The 18793-nt window shown below is 41.6% G+C and overlaps 1 protein-coding gene and 1 long non-coding RNA gene across 3 annotated transcripts in view; both read right to left on the reverse strand.

The window, feature by feature from the left end:
• ZDHHC8 (zinc finger DHHC-type palmitoyltransferase 8) overlaps window positions 1-18793 on the reverse strand; it is a 111778-nt gene that overhangs the window by 48714 nt on the left and 44271 nt on the right. The gene's annotated exons all lie outside the window — the stretch shown is intronic.
• LOC120410831 lies at window positions 3529-12090 on the reverse strand. Its single transcript, XR_005603173.1, has 3 exons — window positions 4311-12090; window positions 4195-4222; window positions 3529-3679 (listed from the first exon to the last, which is right to left on the reverse strand). It is a non-coding gene; the product is annotated as an uncharacterized LOC120410831 (long non-coding RNA).

Here is an 18793-nt window from a genome sequence, read left to right on the forward strand (position 1 = left end):
GAGATGCTCCGCTGAGTCTAGTCAGGCATCCAGTCTGCTGCTATCAACTTCTTGCTTGGCTGGAGGAGAGGGAAGCTTGTAGCTGGCTGAGATGCACCAGTGCTGGCATAAAAAAAAGCCCTCGGAAGGGAACAGAAAGAATACAGACACTTCCCAGGGAATAAGGCAAAAAACCCCAGTTAGAACTGACTGCCTTGGATTAAGCGTGTAAAGGAACAGTAAGTGAAAACAGAGGGAGATACTGGATGTAGAGGAGAGAGCAGCAAGGCAAAAGTACAGAAGACAGGAAGGAAAGCAAGAGTAAAGGAGGTGGCAGAAAGTGCTGCAAGAAAACACAGCAGTGTTTTCCACAGCAGTGACATACTGGAACCAGTGTGGGTAATTTTTGTTCCAGCAATGGCTTTGGGGAAGACAATTCTTCCACCTTCATTCCCTCTAGTATGGTGCTGCTCTATCAGGCACAGTAAAAATCTCTGCCTCAGAAGGACTACTGGCAACCAACTAAGCTTGTCCTTAGAATGAAGCAGGGAGCTGAACATGGAAGGGCTTGGCATCACACAAGACAGGTCACTGAATGCTGCTAAGAAATCTTGCACGTCCTCAAGCTCAAAGCTACCAAGGGTACTTCCACAGTAAATTTACAGCATTTCAGTGGTCAAGTCAGAACCATGCAGCCTTTAGCTCTCACAGGTTATTCATACGAAAGATAATGACTAGTTGCAAATTTTGGCTTCTCTTTTTTGGGAAGAGTTTTCTTGCCTAGTTTTGGCTCTGTGTCCACTGTGAGCTGGGTTTAGCTTAAATAGTTGATAGCTCTGCTTTGTCATTCCAGAGCTGGAATACACAGATTTGCAGCTTGTATGTGTGTGACTGCCTCTTCCTCAGGTTGTTCAGACAATTCCTGTGTGTACCAAAGGACATGCTATGCAGGAATCTGACACACAGGAATTGGTTTTAACACATTATTCAGGATTATGTCTGTTTTCATCATGCTTTTCTATTACAAGCAAAATCACTTTCTGAAACTATTAAAGGACCTGGCATCAAATAAAGCAGAGCCTCAATTCCTGCCTGGAGGGTCCATGCTGCAGCATTTGTAGATTCAATCTAAAGGTAAAGTTTGCTGATAGACAGCCAGACTTTCAAACTTCGTTTGCTCAGGCTGTACCAGAAGCATCCACGCTAACACAATTCCAGCAAACATAGCAATCATTTGTTCTGCTTGACAAAGGTCACCAGACATCAGCTTGAATCTCCCACTGAAGTCCCTTTACCAAATTCTGCTTTCAGTGGCAGAACCAAAACTGGTTCACAATAAGCAGGGCCCCATTTTTATAATAAGCAGTCAGGAACATTATGCATTTTTTATACTCTGCAATTTTAAATTTACAGGGTATAATCCTGAAAACTAGGATTAAGTTTAATATGCTTTGAATTCACATGGTCTCATTACAGGATGAAATAATTCTAGACAGACTCTGCACAACTGCATGGTGAATGTACTCAGGGGCCCAGCATGTGACAACTACGCACGTAACTCAGCAATTCTGCCTGGAAAGGAGGGTTCGTATAATTTTACTCAAAGAACCTTTTGATTTCAGTCTTAAGTCTTTTGGCTAACTGATAAATTCTGAACACTAAAGTAGTCTGCCATTTAGCAACAACTCCCCCTAAAGCTATTAGACTTTATTCTGGGGCACAAAAAAGGTACACAGTTTTAAAGAACTTTAAGCTGCTCTCTTTTACTATAGCAAGGTATCAACTCGCTCTTACCTTGCAGTAGGATTTGCAAGGTAACAGCAGGTTGATACCTTGTCTAATTCACAAGTGCAGAGTTATGTGGCTTTTGTGTCTAATTTATACATGGACATTTCCAACTTTCAAAGGGGAAAATGTGATTTAAGTACAAGATTGTCTGCCAAATTCCTCAAACAATCACAGATGTTTCATACATGTCTGACTTAAGAGGGCTGACTGCTGAAACCTAGACTTATCCAAACCACTACAAATTCCTCTACAAGCCATTTGTCTAGAGGCAAACGACGAGATCTAGATTTATGGATCATGACACAAACTTACAAATCTTTACTCTTAGTTTACGATTTAAAAAACATTTAAATATGGAGTTTGTCAGTCGAAGTAGCTTTTGGTCCTTTAATCCTTAGTTCCAGCTTAATGGAGCAGAAGCAGCATTTGTGTTTCCCTGCCTTAATGTGCACTTAGTGGTTGTGTACAGTGCCAGTATCTGCAGCACGAATGCAAGTAACCAAACCTGCAGAATTCTGGAGACAGCAAAGATGAGGAACCTTTTCCCCCCAGCCTCACCAGCAGGAAGAAGAGCCTGCAGGGTTCCCTGCAGAAGGCACTGCTGCTGGCAAACCAACTATTGCCCCTCCGGCCTCCTCAGGAGGTTGCCTGGCATGGCAGGAGCAGAGAGGCTCCTGAAGATGCACCAGCCCAAAACACAGAGTCTGTGGTGTGTGTCAGTGTCACTCAGCTGAGGATGGGGTTTTGTTTCTCAAACAGCTTGTCTTGATGACTGTGGAACAACCCCAGAACTGCCTAACATTCAGTTTCTATTCTAGATTAAGTTGCCCTCAAGTTGCTGTTGCTTGACAATACCAAAAAAGAACCTGTCCTCAGTTTTATCTAATTTACCAAACTTCAACAGTTTTGGGTGACTGAAGATACAATTTTCAATCTGTGACAAACAAATTTTTCAGTTAAGTTTTTTAACAAGCAAAAGAAAACCACTACTTGCCCAGTTAAAATCCAGTAACTTAATCTTTATGATACTAATGGTGATCATGTTTGGGGCCTAAAATTTGGCAGGGTGTTGCCACTGATTTCTTCAAACCAAAACTTTTAATCATATATTATCCCAATTTTTTAAATAGCTTTAGCTAGTTCAAAACACCATTTTTTCAGTGAATGAGCTATTCAAAAATCCTAATCAGGGACCCATTTTACTAGAAGCTGTATAAACACAGCTGCTAGAAAGGCTCTGGTACATATTGCAACAGAATGGTTTGAATTCTGTTTGGAGAACCTCACAGCGACAACTTAAACGTGTCAAACATGCTTCTGTGGCCCCCAAAAGTGATATTGTTTGATTAAAAATAAACCACAACAAGCGAAATGTAATACTCAAATGCAAAGAGCAGAAGGTGGAGCCAGAGCAACCATGATGCAAATTTATGAGAATTTGCTCTTGAGGAGCAACACCCATGAGTGAAAGAGGAGGAGGAGATGAGGAGGAAAGACAACTCTGAGGAAAGAGAAGTGAAAAAAACCTGAGGCAAAACCAGAGCCAAGGAGGCCACCTGAGAGTTGCTCTGCCTGTGAGAGCACTGCCAGCCCTCGCCATTGAAGCATCTGAGGAACCACTAATTCTGAAGGGAGGCTTCCAGGATTTAGCACTAACATGTGAAAGACTCTTCAAATTGTATTCTGCTTCACTCAGGTAATTTTCTTTCAAAACAATTCACTGCTTTCAGGGTTCAGGAAAAATCCATTGTGGAGCCAAAACCAGATGGGAAAATGTTTAATAACGTGCAGAGTACTCAGTGCCAGGAGAAAGCCCAAACGCAGCTATTTGGAGACAAGGCTCATGAGGCTGCAGGTGGAAAACAGTGAGAGGGCTGGTCCAGGTAGCTGCTTCCACAGGCTCTTCTGGATGCTGCAAAAAAAGATCAAATACAGGTTATACACACTTTGCAGTGGTTTTAGTGAGTGGGGTGGGGAATGGGAAGGTTATTTGGTTTATTTGCTTGGTGCTGAAATAGCTCTCAGTTGCAGCTACAGAGAGCTATAATCCCTGCAATCATTTCATTGTGTCACAGAAACATATATTTGAGATAGTCTGGCTGGGATTTATTCAGTACATATAACAGCAGCAAGGAGTTTTCAAAAAAGGGTCTGTGGTTGGATTGATGGACATGTAATCACTTTGGAAGGCAAGATGAATCACTCAAACTAGTAGTGTAAAGCAAAAATACACACTGAATTCCCCTCAGCCAAGGAAACAAAAGAATAATTTATCACATTCTACATGAACTGGGGGGAAAAAAGGACCAGAAAATTTTCCAAGACAACTGACTTCAAAGAGTGTTTGAATTTCATATTCAAAGGATTTCTAGGAAGAATCTTTTTGGAATGGATGTGAAATTTGTAATAACTCACTACACAGCTTACCTTCTTGCTGGTACTTGAATTCTCATTCCTAGGAAAAAAGAGGAACATATCAGTGTTGCATCACCAGGCTGAAGCTGGGGGTGTTCTTAAGAGAATTTTCAAAAATATCTACTTACCAAACTCTGTGCCTCTCAGGTGAGGAAGGTCCCTGTAACTTGGATTCTTTTGACCATCTTCAATTAAAAAAAAAAAAAAGAAAAAAAAGAAAAAAAAAAAAGAGGGGGGCTGCATTCTCAGATTGCAAATGCTGGAGTTACCCAACCTGAACAATCAGTGTTGACTGCTGCAGATTAAATTCGCTGTGGCAAAGTAAATCATGTTGCATAGCAGATGACTTAAATCTCTTCTCAGGCCCACCCATACTACACAAAGAGAAGGCTGCATTCAATTCAGTAACCAGGCTGGGTTGCCTGAGCCTTTCCTTCTGCCTGTTCCTTAAACTTACCATTTCTTTTGACTGGACAATTTTCTACAGAATAAATGGTTCCTTCCAAAAATCCCATTATAGACTATGGATTTTTCCCCCCAGATTCTAGTTCCACTGAAGTCCAAGTCTTCTCTTGGGCTTTCCCTGCTGGCAAGGCAACAGATCATTGCTATCCTTTGGATTGTTCTTGCTTGCTTGTTAATAGGAAGTGGTCTGGACTTCCTAATAGACCGCACCTGTGAGAGATTTGACCAAGCAGCAAAATCACTCCCAAGAAAACAGTTTTTAACCACAGTACTTAATAATGATCTTTGGGATGTACTGCCTGAACTGTGGATTTTAGCATGTTGACTCACAAAATGTTTCCATGAAATGGAGCTTTTGGTCTCATTATGAGGATACTTCTTGCTGGGAAAAATCTTGATGCTCATTTTCTTTATGCAGATTGCTGATTTGGGGAGGGAGATGGGAATAGCCAAGGAGAATACCAGGGGTCAAATCAAGGACAGGAGACAGGCCACTTGGTAGGGTAACTATAGATCCCTGTATTTTTCTGCAGGATATGATCTGGACATCAGGCATTGCATTAAGAAATACGACACAAAAGCCACAAACTGTGTATCGTGTTTAATTCTGGCAACCTAAGTGAGCTACGAAGTCCAGGCCCAGTAGGAGGAAACCTATACAATATGTTTGACATATGTTTGTTCTTATACAGCCCCTCCCTGTAACTTCACCCACAGACTCCAGTGTTTGAGTGCATGGCTCACTGTACGAGTTCAGTTTTGGAAGGTATTTACAATCCTGACAGAGGATCTTATTTCTACCACAACAGTTACCCAGATTCTCTGACAGGACACTGGACAAGTTGATTTCAGGCATAAATTGACTACAGGAGAGTTCAGTGTGTTTATTTTGCAGCTTTATGAAGAAAATACTGATGGATTTTCGATGCCTTATCACATCTCTTCCATGGCCATGTGGTTGACATTACTTTGGACCTTTAAGCAAAGAAAACTTTCAACTCTATTAATAGATATTAACCAAGAAATGTTTTTTGGTGACCTCACAGGATGGCTTACCTGTCAACTAAATGTCTGTAATTACTGATAAATTCTTATCTGGGGTTGAACATAATTAAGATTTCTGTTGATTATCCAAAGCCCTGGAGACTTCTTAACTTTGCACACTGATTTATGTCAGTGTCCAGCTACTGACATAAATCAGTTTTCTTGAGCCTATAAGGAAATCCTTCTGGGATAGGTGTTAAGTTGGTCAGAAGTGTTTGATCACAGCTGTGAAAGTTGAGGACTTCTGCCTTCCCCAGTGCAGTAAAATACAGTCTAAATTCAAGTTTCTATACTTGCTGTGACAATTTGTCCTTTCTATACATTTTTTCTCACTAGCAGAGTCTTTGCATGCCTTCTCAATCTCTGCTGAGATTAAGCTGCTATACTTTAACAGATAATACAAGCAATATTCAAGCCAGTAGCTCAGATATGATGGGACTGCTTTGCTAACAGGATTTTTCACGAGGATAATGGAGATATTTGTTCCAATCTCTAACTCTAAAAGTTAAAACCTACAAGTTAAAACTTTAACTTCTCTGACTCTCAGCCACTGACAGCATACCCAAAGGTGCACAGTATGATCCTACAAGTGGAGAAGATAAAACTGTGGCCATAGCCAAGTGCCTTTCCATTTTCATAAAATGGACAGAATCTTGTCTGATTGATTTTTTAAAAACTGACCTAAGGAATTAGCTAAAAGATTAAGTTATACTACTTCTGAAGTACAAGAGTGAAATTACAGGTGTGACATAGACTGTGTCGAGTTTTGATTTTTCCTTTATTTAAATTCTCTTGCCAAATATAATTAAAACATGTTTAGGTTGCACTTACCTTTTTTTCATAGTAGCAGAATACAAACACAAATGTAAATCACCTCACAGTTCTCACTATTATCTTAAGCTGGAGCTTAAAACCTTCTTTCTAATGTACACCTTTGATTATCTTAGGTTTTGATTATTAACAGCAATTATTTTTGGAGAAGTAAATGTTTATGCCCAAATTAAAAAGACAAAAAAGGTTGCAACTAAACATACTGCTTTTCTCAGTAATCAAATTCTCCCCATCAAAACTAGACTGACTCTCAAATGAATGACCTCTACATTGAGACTCCAGCAATAACCAGAGATTACAACTGACATTGTCAGTTTTCCATTGTCACAGCACAGAAAGTGCCAAGTTTCAAGACTTATTTACCACCTGGTTTCACAAACAGAGAAGGGATGCACTGAGGATATTAAAATATTTATCAAGTATGAAGGTAATAGGAATAAATCTTCTTAAAATGTTATAGGCCAGCTCCCACAGCTGGGATTTAGCTTTTATGTTGAAAGACCTTGGTTCAAACCCAGAAACTCTTTTGGGGTCACAGCATAAATGCTTGAAGTTTCCAAAGATAAGTAAAAGATCAGGTTCATGGTCTGTTCTCCTTAATAAATAACAGTAATAATATGAATCATTCTCCATTTTCTGAGTCAAAGCTTCCCAGAATCATTCCAAACTTCCCCCCTCCAGCCTTATTTTCTCATAGAAATCCCTAGTAAAGTAAAATGAGGAAATTCAGTGCTTGTTTGCAAGAAGTATTCCCTCCCACAGAGCAAGCATTTTTCCACCCTTGGAAAAACAGTTTCCCAAAATGGGGCACTGCATTAAATCAATATCCCTGTACATGAACAGGCAGAGACATGATTTCCCCTTGTTTCTTGAGGGCAGGGCAGCCCCCAGTGTGATATAAAAGCCTGACCCACCAGGTGTCTATTCACAGCTCAGGATCACCCCAGGTATCTGGTGACAGAACTGCCGGAGCTGTGCTGCTCTCTGCCAGGGAATTGTGCAGGCCAATTCCCTGCCAAGTCTGCTCCACACAGGCACACACAGTCAGTCTCCTGGGAAACCTCTTTCTGCTTCAGTTCTGATAGCATTTGAAACTCTTAATGGAGTATTTGACTCATTCTTAACATAATCAGATCAATCAGATGAAGATGTAGAAAATGGTTACCAAAAATTATTAATTTCAGTGTTTTCTCTGGCAGAAACAAAAATAAGTTCTGGTAAGGCTGAAGATGTCAGGGAAGAACATCCCCAAAGGATGAGAGAGAAACTGGAGTCACAAAGGCAAACACATGGTAGAGAATCAGAAAATCCTCCACTGGGTTCCAACTCCTAAATTAACAGTATATTCTGACGCACGCTGGGGAGAGACAGCAGTGAAACAATCTGGTTGTTCCTTTTATGAGATGAAAACAATCTCTTCTCCTTGCTCAACCTTTTACAATAATCCCATGAGAAATTGCTCCAGCCAGGCACACATGGAGCCAACACACCCACCCAGCCAGGCTACACAGGGAACGTTTTCCCCACCACCAATCTCCTGTGTCCAAAGGGTCAGCCCACAACCTCCCAGCTCTTTCAGGGACTGGAGTGCGTGTGGAAGGCACAACTGTCAGGCCTCCAAACCCACCTGTAGGACTCCATGGCTTGTGGAAGGGAAGGAAGGTTATCTTTTGACAGTAGAAAAGTAATGCAAACTTTAATTGCTATATAGCCAGTGCCTAGCACATGTGAGCAGGGATGATAAGGAAAATACCTATAAGCAGTTCAAATTGGGTTTTAAAGAGAAAGGGCTTAATCCATTTCTAATTAAGTCACATGAAGTAGTGAATTGACACTCTAAGTGAATGTATGCAAAAACAGCTGAGAAGAGAAGGTGGGTAACTCCTCTCAGCACAAGTTAGCTCACTTCTGCAATCTATAACTCATCTACGGACAGCATTCACTGTGCCAAAACTCCACGTGGCCACTTTGAACTGGAAAAGAAGCCAAAAGCAGAGGACAGTCATCCAAAGGGAACACAAAAGCAGATTCCAGCAGCTTTGCTTACGGGCTCTATTCACGCTGGTTAACCCCACACAATGCAGCCTGGCAGCCCTTGCCTGACCAAATTAGCAGCGTGTCCCTAATGAGCCTGACAGCTCAGGATGCTGCCATTAACCAAGCAGTTGATGAGACTTCCCTGCTGCCTGCCCCAGTGACAGATATCCCTCTCACACACGGCCACTTCTTTACGGGCAGGCTGGTGACCTGTTACAGAGGGTTGTGATTTTAGTTTTTTACAGTGGTATTTTCCGTTTTCAGATAACTACACCCTTAAGCCAAAGAGCAGAGAAAGAACACAAATCTTCCTAGGTTTGCTGAAATGACTTCTGCCCATAAAACTGTGCTCAATAAAAAGGTACAGAAAGGAAATACCCCTGCATTAATCTCCACTCAGACACTGCTCAGCCAGCAGCTGTCCAGGACTCTGGCAGCCAAGCACCATCATGTCCTTCCTCAGGCAAGCAGCACTGTCACTTGGTCTGATGTTTTTTGCAAGGACCTCCATCCCTCCACCCACTCCAGTTCCAATCTCCAATGTCAGACACTAAACATAAAGAGCCTTCTTACAAGCATTCCCAACCAAAAAGGAACTAATTGGTAGACCTGAGCTTCTTGACCTTGAATTTTTTGATGGACACATGATTCAAGATGGGCTAGCACCACACTACTGAACTTCAAATCGGAGCTTTGAAGAGGCTTGGATAGAGTTGCTCATATATTTAATTACAAAGTTTATTCTCCTGATATATGATGTAATTTAGATTCAGAATTCTGTGGTCTACTTCTATTTATCTCTTTCCTCACTAGTGTGTGTCCAAGGGCTCTCACAAGCAAAATTTTCATAAAAACAGAACAATCAGCCTAAAGGACACTTCAAGATCAACTCTTACAAAGCTCCGTAAGTGTGTACAATGCAAATGTAGCATGGGAAGCTTTTTTCTCTAAATTAGAATTCAGCTGGGTTGATCTCTAAAGCAGTTCAGATAGAGAGTGTAACCCTGAGGTTTTTACTAGGCTTCATCCTACAGCTGGCTCTTTCACTGAAAGATGGAGTGTTATGATACTGCACTGCAAATTCAAAAGCAGGATACAGGGCATAAGATACGCATTCAAAGCGCCTGCAAGAATCAGACATAAAAGACACAGAGCACATTGCTGCTTTCAGAGATGTGAAAGATGATGATGATATTTGTTCTATGTTAGATTAAAATCTTCCAATATCATGTTAGCAGCCACAAGACTTGTGAATGCTGTAATGACACTTCACTCACACTCCACACTTGGGTAGGCAATTGCCATAGTAAGGAGACCTCAGCTATCCCAAACTGCAGCCTCTTTAACGTGGATTAGTTAAGCTGCTTTCCAGCCTGTGGTTCTCTCCTTATTATTCAAGCACAGACAGGAGGAAGGTGCACAATTTCAAGCAGGATGGAAGTTGAAATAGCTCACTGAAATCCATAGTGACCCTTGGTCATCAGAACAGGGCCTGCACATCTGTGTGAAACATGGGCTCCAATATGTCAAAGCCAAAGTTTCCAGCTCTCAGGGCTTTGTTTTCCAAGAAACAAAGTTCACTGATAACAATTGCTTCTCCAGACCACGACTGTCTTTCATTCTCAAATCCTTGTTTCATCTCACTAACAAAGCAAACAGTACTTAAGCAGCCTAGAGATGTCACGCACAGACAGTTAAGCAGTCTCATAGAGCCATTTTACATTTTAAAAAGCACTTATATTTTTGCATGTCTAAATGTTATGACTTACATTAAAAAAATTAAGTCAATCAACATTTCTATCTGTTAACACTACCAAAAGTTTTTAAAATTTTACATAGGATATTTTTTCTTAAATTCCTTTGAGCAGCAAGTTTCAAAACTAATCTGCAGTGGAATTCTGGGTGGAAAAAATTCTGAACAGAAGACATTTTGCAATTTGCCCCAACACTGACAAAACTGTGACAAAAGCAAAGCACGCAACTTGCTGTGTCCAAATGATACTTCTGTTAAGCTTTTTTGCACACTTAAATAAGATGCTGTGACAAAAGTTGTATAAAAAAAAGAATCTCCTGATACATAAATCCTAAGTAATACCAAAAATAAGGAAATACTCCTTCAAGGTAGAGCTCTTAAAAAAACTCAAGCAAACCCTTCAGTTTCACTTATACAGGAGCTTTCTAAAAAGGAAATATTACTGAAGAATCTTATTTCTTCTAAACTGATCTGCAATTAAAGCAAAACAATTTTAAAAACCCCTCAAATGCCAACAAAAAAGCCCTCTAAATCACTTTTGTGACCCTCTTGCGCTGCTGGCTCTTCAGAGGGAAGACTCCAAACTAAACAAATCCATGAAGGCAGCAGCACACATTGGTTTCAACTGGTTTTGAAGTCTCACCTGCTTTTCTACCAAATAAAAAAGTACCCTTTATTGCTTAAGCCAACTGAACAATAGTTTGCTATCACACAAGCTCAGACACCTTACAAATATTACACTAATAATTAGAGTCGTAATTTTAGGAGTTAATTTCTCAGCCCTATTGCTTGGGGGAGGAAAAATGGGCAAAAGAAACCTCCAAAGCATAGGTAATACTAGCAACAAAGATCTTTGGATTCAGATTTCTCTGAGATTGGCAAAAGTGTATGTGAGGCACTAACCTAATCTTACTCTTGCTGGTTCAATGCCATTGCTCAGCCTTGTTTTCTTCATCTTGCAGGGCAAGATGGTATTGGAGGCGACACAGACTTTTGTCTCAAATCTGCCGCTGTGGACTTCAGCCCAGAAAGAAGTTCTAGAGGGGAGACAGAGAAGATACATCCCACATGACATAACCCAACACCACGCAAAATGAAACCTTACTTAAGAGAGAAAAATGCAGATAGGAAGATGACTTGTTTAGCTCATCTGGTTTGTTTTCAGAGCAAAGCTTGCTTTAATTCCTGTCCATTTTACTAATTATTACAAAGTGTATGTCTGTGCTCAGTGTTGCTAATCAGAGTGTGCAGAAACAATACCCTCTCTGCACTTAGTGCCAAATTTAGAGGTCTGCTGTCCACTCCATAAAGTTTAGGGTTTCTATGAATAAGCTTAATTAAGTCTTGGAGAATATCCAGGCTTCAGGACATAATTCCCACACAGAGCCTTTGAAGCAAGATTTCAGCATCATTCCTCCAGGAGATGAATGGATTAGAGTGATATGGCATCATATTGTTTTCCCCTTTAACCTGAGACTGCTTAAAATGGAACATTGTTATTGAGCAGGAACCAGCTCTTCCTCTACGTATTTTGTGTATTGAACTGATGCCTTGAAGTGGCTACCTGAAAACAGAGGCTAGACAAAGTTAAGAGAATAACAGCAGGTATTTATTTGAAGGGCCATCAAAGGTACACCTTGGGAGTCAAAAGCCTCCGAGGGGCTCCACCCAAGATGGATGCTGGGTCACACACAGTGGTACCTCACACTTTTATAAGTTGGTCTAGTTGCATATCAGGGTTAATTTTCCAATTATCATTTCAGTTAATGATGTAATTACCCCAAGTTTGCCCCTCCTCTCAAAGGCTTTAGTTTACATATTTTGGGGCCTGGGACAACAAGGTGTTCTTGAAGTGCAAACCTAGAGAGGGTTTATTATGTCTAACCAGCATGAGAGAATAGTAGTTAACAGGCCACACAAAACTTCAGTTACACACTAGGCAGTACAGGATTTAAAAAATATAAAAGTTAAAACCTAAGGCATCAATGTCCTGGAATTTATCCCGATCGAACATAAGAAAGTATCCAGAAATAAAACTAGGAAAAGAGTATATGAGCAGCCCCAGGCTGAAATGAATAGCACCTTACCCTTGTTTTTTAAAAATTCATCCCATGTACCACCAAACTGCTGGAAAAACTCTTTCTTCCCAAGCCCTCACTTCTCCCTATCTCATCACAGGTTCCCATTCAAAGCCAGTGACTCAACACCTCAACAGGGAAAACAGTCCAGGCTGAAATTTATACTCAACAGGATGGGAGAATGTTAAGCTCATTTCAAGGAGGAAGGAAGGAAAAGCCATTAGCAGTCAGAAAGGAAGCACGTTTCAATAAGACTCTTTTGTATTTAGAAAAGAGAAAGCAAACTGAGAAAAGTTCTCTCCACTACACAGTTGTGCTTACATGGGCTTCTTGCTTGGAAAAATCTTTGATTTTGGCAAAAATCACACAAAAGAAGAAAAAAACCTAAACTGCTTAAGAAAAGAAACCTTCTAAATAACAATAACACAGATCTGTTCTGGAAAAGATTTAAATATTTGCACTTCTAAGTAAATAGGAGGAGTCAAGGCCTGTAGGTGCCAGATAAATAACACACACTGAGTCATTTTTCACAGGAGCAGTGACTGACTGTCAGACTGGCTATGGGTGAGTGGCTGGGCACACACCAGGGACACGGTGCTGGACCTTCTCTTCTGTCTCACGAAGAACATGAGAAACACCGCTCCAGCATATCCCAGAGGTTTCTCTGGTTGCCTCTGTGAGCCCACCAAGGTACAAGAACTCTTTATCATGCAACTGTCCACTCCGAAATGGAGAATTCAGCAGGGACACAGAGCAAGGAAGTGCTGCTGGAAAGGAGGTAAGGGTGAGCTCCCCAGTACAGGGCCTGCAGCACACTCCAGAAATGTAAGACTTGGAAACATAAATAAGTCTTTGATGCACTTTTCTTCTTCTACTACAGTGAGCAAATCCTGGACACAGGCAAGTGTACAGCGCTGGGAGAAATGCCAGGCAGTTCCTCCCTGAAATGGCATCTCCCTGAGCTGCAGGAGCTGTGGGACTATTCCATCCACTGGCACAGAGCAGAGCCCTGTGCAGAACAGCAGAACAGCAAGGCGTTCCTGCTTGCAGCACATGCCTGGGTAGTTTTTCCAGAGAAGTTGCAGCTCCTCCTGCAGCTGTGCCCGTCCATCTGTTTCCTGCTTTTGATGAAAACTCTGCAGCTTGGCTAGACTGGGTTTGAGCCTTAACAGGGACTGTTTTACTTTCCTCCAACCCTCTCCAGTGGAAATTAGATGTGTAAGCACGGCTATCTCTCAAGATCACAGAAGACAAAGTATTATGGGTTATCATATTAGCTCCCTTCCATCTGACAACTCCAAGAATAGGCACACTGTGTACCTGTCACTGCTTGTCCCCATCGAACAAAGCCACAGTACTTTATGCTTTCATTGACAAGTTTAGGCCAAGAAGAGTAAGTCCAAAGCACCCCTGACCCAGGCATTCCCAAACCACCCAATGGTGGGTGGCACCAACTCCAGCCCAGAGCACCTCTGAGCGCACTGCAGGCATGGCTTGGCCACGGTTTGTGCCACCACACATAATGTGCTCTTCAGACAAGGGCAATAGAACAATAGAAGATTTGTGAGATAATGTACTGGAGCAAAAATGAGTACTTAACATTTTGAAAAATACAAGGGCCTGACAGGGCCAAGCAGAGGCACACACTGAACAAAACCTTTCAGAGGCAGACTGGAGCTGCCCACATGTTAGCAGCTACCGGCCTCCGACTACCATGAACTGAGGCTCGATTGTGTAACACAGATCAGAGGCTTTCACCAGAAGTCTGGCAAACTGAAAAGCTCTCTCAAGTTTTCAACAGTGGGGCTGTTAGCAGGAAGCACAGCTCATATGACCCTCACAGCCTTCCCAGGAAGAAAAGCAACAGCCTACAAATGCAATGGAGAGTTGGGATCACCACTGCTGTGATGGCAAAACAGATCCTAATAACATCTGCTGCCCTTCGCTTTATTGGAGGAGGCTTTTCCTCTGCATATTTCAACTCTCTGCTTTAGCTGAATAGTTTTTGACTACAGAAGGCATTCTTAACTTATTTAGCTTTATTACAACACTTAGACTAAGAGTCCATTATTCTTCAGTTATGCCCAAAACATAATATTGCTTGAGCTCAGGAAGGCCAATTCCCTTCCCAGGCCTGTTCCGAGTAGCTGTGGTGTGGACTGCTGCCCAGGACCTGCTGGTGACAAAGGAGCCACACGCTCACCTGAGCAGACTGTTCCTCCCAACGTGGGGACCAGCACAGCTTCTCCATGGAGACACCTGGGGCTGGATCTCCTGACTCATCCACATGAGGAGCCAAGTGCTGGCAGACCCAGCCCTGGCACGAGCTGTGCTGCCAGGGCACTCTCTGCACCATGCTCCGTGATCCTTGCCTGACACTGCACAGAAGACACCACTGCTGATTTAAGAGCACTCTGGACTGCAGTTGTAGGAATCAGGGACAGTATCTTGGCCAAGCATCTCATCTGGATTGTTCCAACACTCCTTTTCAGGCAACTGCTACTGGCTACTATCACAGATGGGATATAGGGCTAGGTGGACCCAGCACAGCTGAAGTCATAGTTACAAAAGAGCACTGCAAGAGGAAATACACATCAACACAGATTAAGTTTTTTAGGTATCATACTGGGAATAATTTGGCCTGCAGAACTTTGGCAACAAGGGTAGAGTCGCATGCTGTGACTTCCAGATCTGCATGCCTGACAGAGCTCCTCAGTTGAATAGCAATTTCTCATCAAGAGCCTCTCTGGTCATTCACTGTGAAATATTCTGTTCAGAAGAAAAACTATTTTCAAGTTAAAGAAGGGGGTTTTAATTTTAAATTGTTTTTCAACCTATTGCTTTTTGGCCTGAAGCCAGTAGACAAAATTCCATTTATATTTATAGATCAGATTACCTCCTCATCATTCACACATCCATCTGTTTAAAAGGTGCACTTTTCATTTATACCTTCCTAGGAAAAAAAAAACCCAAACAAACCCCAAGCCTTTTAATTTCTTCAAAGCCTTTCAATGACTATAATTGAAATTAACAGCACCCACTTGTGCTTAACTTCATTTCATTGCTATTTGTCACATAAGCCTCCATTCTGTAACTACAATAACTTAGACAATAGTAAAGAATTGGACAGAAACCTGTAGAAATATGAACAAGCCTGTAGAAATATGAATAAACCTGAGGTGGGTTTGGGCCATCTGATTCTGAATGGATGGAAGATGGAGCTCCTGCCTGCAGCTGCTATGTGCCAACACCCTGCATGCTTCCCACGCTGCCACAGCTTAACACCACGCCACAGGCTGTAAAACCCAAACTACGAAAAAAGGAACAGGCCAACACACTCCTGTACAACTAACAATCATTTTTAACAAACGCTACCTTGGATGGATGCTACAATCAGTGAGTTTTAAGATTTGGGTTTGTTTTTAGGGTTTTTTTTAGTAAAAGCTTGTCATTTGCCTCACAGATATATATGTAATGCAGGTTCACGTCACAGATCACAAAAAATGTTTGGCTAGTTCTCTGTTCAGGTGTACTCACAAACAAGAGCAGTATATCAGTATCTCTTCACATAATCCTTCCCCACTGCAGTTATCTCAAGATAGTTCAACCTGCAGAAATTCAAACTTTAGTATCTGCTGCTACAGTAAGCAGGAGGGAACCATGTCTGAAAAGGAAATGTTGATTTCCAAAGCCATTCATGCTTTGGCTCAGATTTCGGCAGTGGCAGTTTAAGTGCTGGCCGAAATGTTCCCCTGCTTCAGCCCTGGCACAGCCCCACAGAGCAGAACAGCCCTGAGCCAAATACCTGAGAGCCAGTTTCCCACTACAGCTCTTCCCAGAGCTACTGTCATTCCCCCTTACCCAGTCAGATTAAAAGATAGTAACACTGATATAAAGGAAAATATTTACTTAATGCTGCAATCTTCTCAACAACGATTGTTCTGGAACGAGCAGTGATAACAATGCCTCGATCACTGCGAGCAAATGCCTGCTTTGCAGAGCGGCCTTGGAAGCCACACCTGCAGCGCTGAGCACACCTGCCAGCAGCTGCAGATGCTTAGTCACCTCAGCACAGCAAACAACCCAGCAGCCTCGTCTGTGCCTGCCACTGATTTCATTTGCAAAGTTACAGATGTGCCTACTCAAAAGCACCCTTTACAGGCAGCTCCTCACAACATTAAAGCCCCTTTACACCTTCTGAACAATTCTAGCTGCCTGTACAGCAGGGATGTTATTTGTTATCCTATCCTTAGGGATTACAGTTGAATTACTTTGCTGTGTATTATCCTCTACCCAAATATTCAAAAATCATGCTGACTGCTTGTCTGTGCAGGAAGTAAGAGTTTCAGCTATATCAAAGGGGAGGAAAAATCCAAGCTGTGTCTACAGTGAACCTCCTCTAACATCCCTCCCCCCACCTGGTACTGTGCAATTTCAATGTCAGCACTACTGTAGTTCAGCCAGACTGCCAAAGCCTACTTAAAAACTGAGCAACGGAGATTAGAGATGGAGTGGCTCAAAAACGAAGTTAAGCAAAACCTTTATACATTTATCATAAAATGATAGGCTTCATAGTCCATGAGGATATTACTTGGAAAACAATCTGCAACTGTGATGAATTTCCTTAAGCTTCTGCAGGCACAGGTCTGTACAGAATGGGATTAATTCAAAAGCTTATCAGCAAAAATTCATATGGCCCAGTTAATGGATCCCGCTTTACAGGGTTAAAATTTAGGCTATCTGGTATACTATGGAGGAAAACATTGTTTTTATAACCACACTTTTGATTCTCAGAGCACAATACTGCCCTTGAGCAGGTTTGCTATTTCATTGTTAATAATGAAACCCTAAAGGAAAAGCTCAAAGGAACTAAAAGGAAGAAGAAGAAATCTCAAACTGTTTTTTGTATTTAAGTCTTCTGCTGACATTCCCATTTCCCCAAAATAAATATTTATTACACTCCTTAAGCAAAATAAGATTTAATCCATGGTTCAGTTTTGAGATAATACTGAGCATACTATGGGTTTTAGTTCCAGCCTTGTTTCCTAGAGGCATAAGCCGTAGGTGAAAACACCCTGAACAAGTGTTTCTTTTGCTGCTGATGTGAAAAATAAAAGCTTGGGCATCCTGGGGGACTTTTTTCAAGTGCAGTGAGCCACATGCCTGTCTCTACAGTGATATGACAGCAGCGGCCTCTCCCATCACTCAGAGAGGCAGATCCATGAAGCAGCAGCATGTGCTCATGGGCCATCAGTTGGATTAATCCTGCTGTGAGCAGATGGCTCTCCCTCACCTTACAGCATGGAGGCTGTGATAAAGACATCAGTCATGGATAATTCCAAGTTATCAGAAGCTCCATCAGAAGCATGTAAAGGGTGGTGACTGCACACCAGCTGGCTTCAGGAAGTGGGTTTTGACTTGAGTTTGCACTATTTTGATTTAAACCAGCCTTTTCCAATTCTGCAGAAGGCTAGCAAGATTAGTAAAGGTAGATTAAGATTAGTAAGGATGGATTTACGCGAAACTAAAATAGACTTGATTTTAAACTCCATTATGTTCTTCCCACCGTGTAAAAGATTCTTCTTTTGAAATTACAGTATAGTGATATAAATTTGCAAAGAGGGAAGCCCTTGAATGTTCTGAAGCTTCCTCAATATTATCTTTCAAGCAGAAAAGTTATCTCATCAAATGAATTCTACTTCTCCCAAACTCTCAGTGTGTGATGTTAATGATGGGATCCTCTTCCCAAGATACTGGGTCCTGTGAAGCTACTGCAACAGCCACCAAACTTGAGAATCTAAAGCAAGAGATCAAGCTGAAATCTGCAGTAGCCCCAGTTTAAGTTTTGAGTACAAGGCCAGGCCAGTTTCTCCACTCAAAAAGTTCAAAGATTTAAGAAATGCATTTTAAGTGTAGCTAAACTGTGATGAGCATTCCTATCTGGGAACATTTATTAACATCATCTCTTTCCACTGAAGAAAACACAAGAAGAAACTAGATTTGTGAATCAAAGTATAAACAATGACATCAAGTACAAACACTGTAGTTCCCAGAGATGCTGACCTCTGACAGGCACTTGGAACACAGAAGCACAATTACAAGAGTCACCAATGTCTTGATGGAAGCCAGCAGCCTGTGATCTATTTGAAACACTTTCCTCACCCAGCGCTTAATATATCAGCTCCAAATTTTCCAGTCTGTTTGCAGTTTTTAACAGCTTTAACTGATACTCAGCCTGTAATGAGTTCATTTTTAAATGTACATCTCACTGGATGCAATTCTCCACGGTTCCCAGAAGAAATGACTGCTAACTTCACACCTTGGCCACTGGGGCCTTGTTTGCCCAAAACCAGTGCTGGAGTGGTTGAAAAATTTGCAACTGAAAAATTTGCATAGGTTTCTA

The sequence above is a fragment of the Corvus cornix genome, chromosome 15 (assembly GCF_000738735.6).
Source record: "Corvus cornix cornix isolate S_Up_H32 chromosome 15, ASM73873v5, whole genome shotgun sequence".
In the NCBI taxonomy this organism is placed as follows: domain Eukaryota; kingdom Metazoa; phylum Chordata; class Aves; order Passeriformes; family Corvidae; genus Corvus; species Corvus cornix.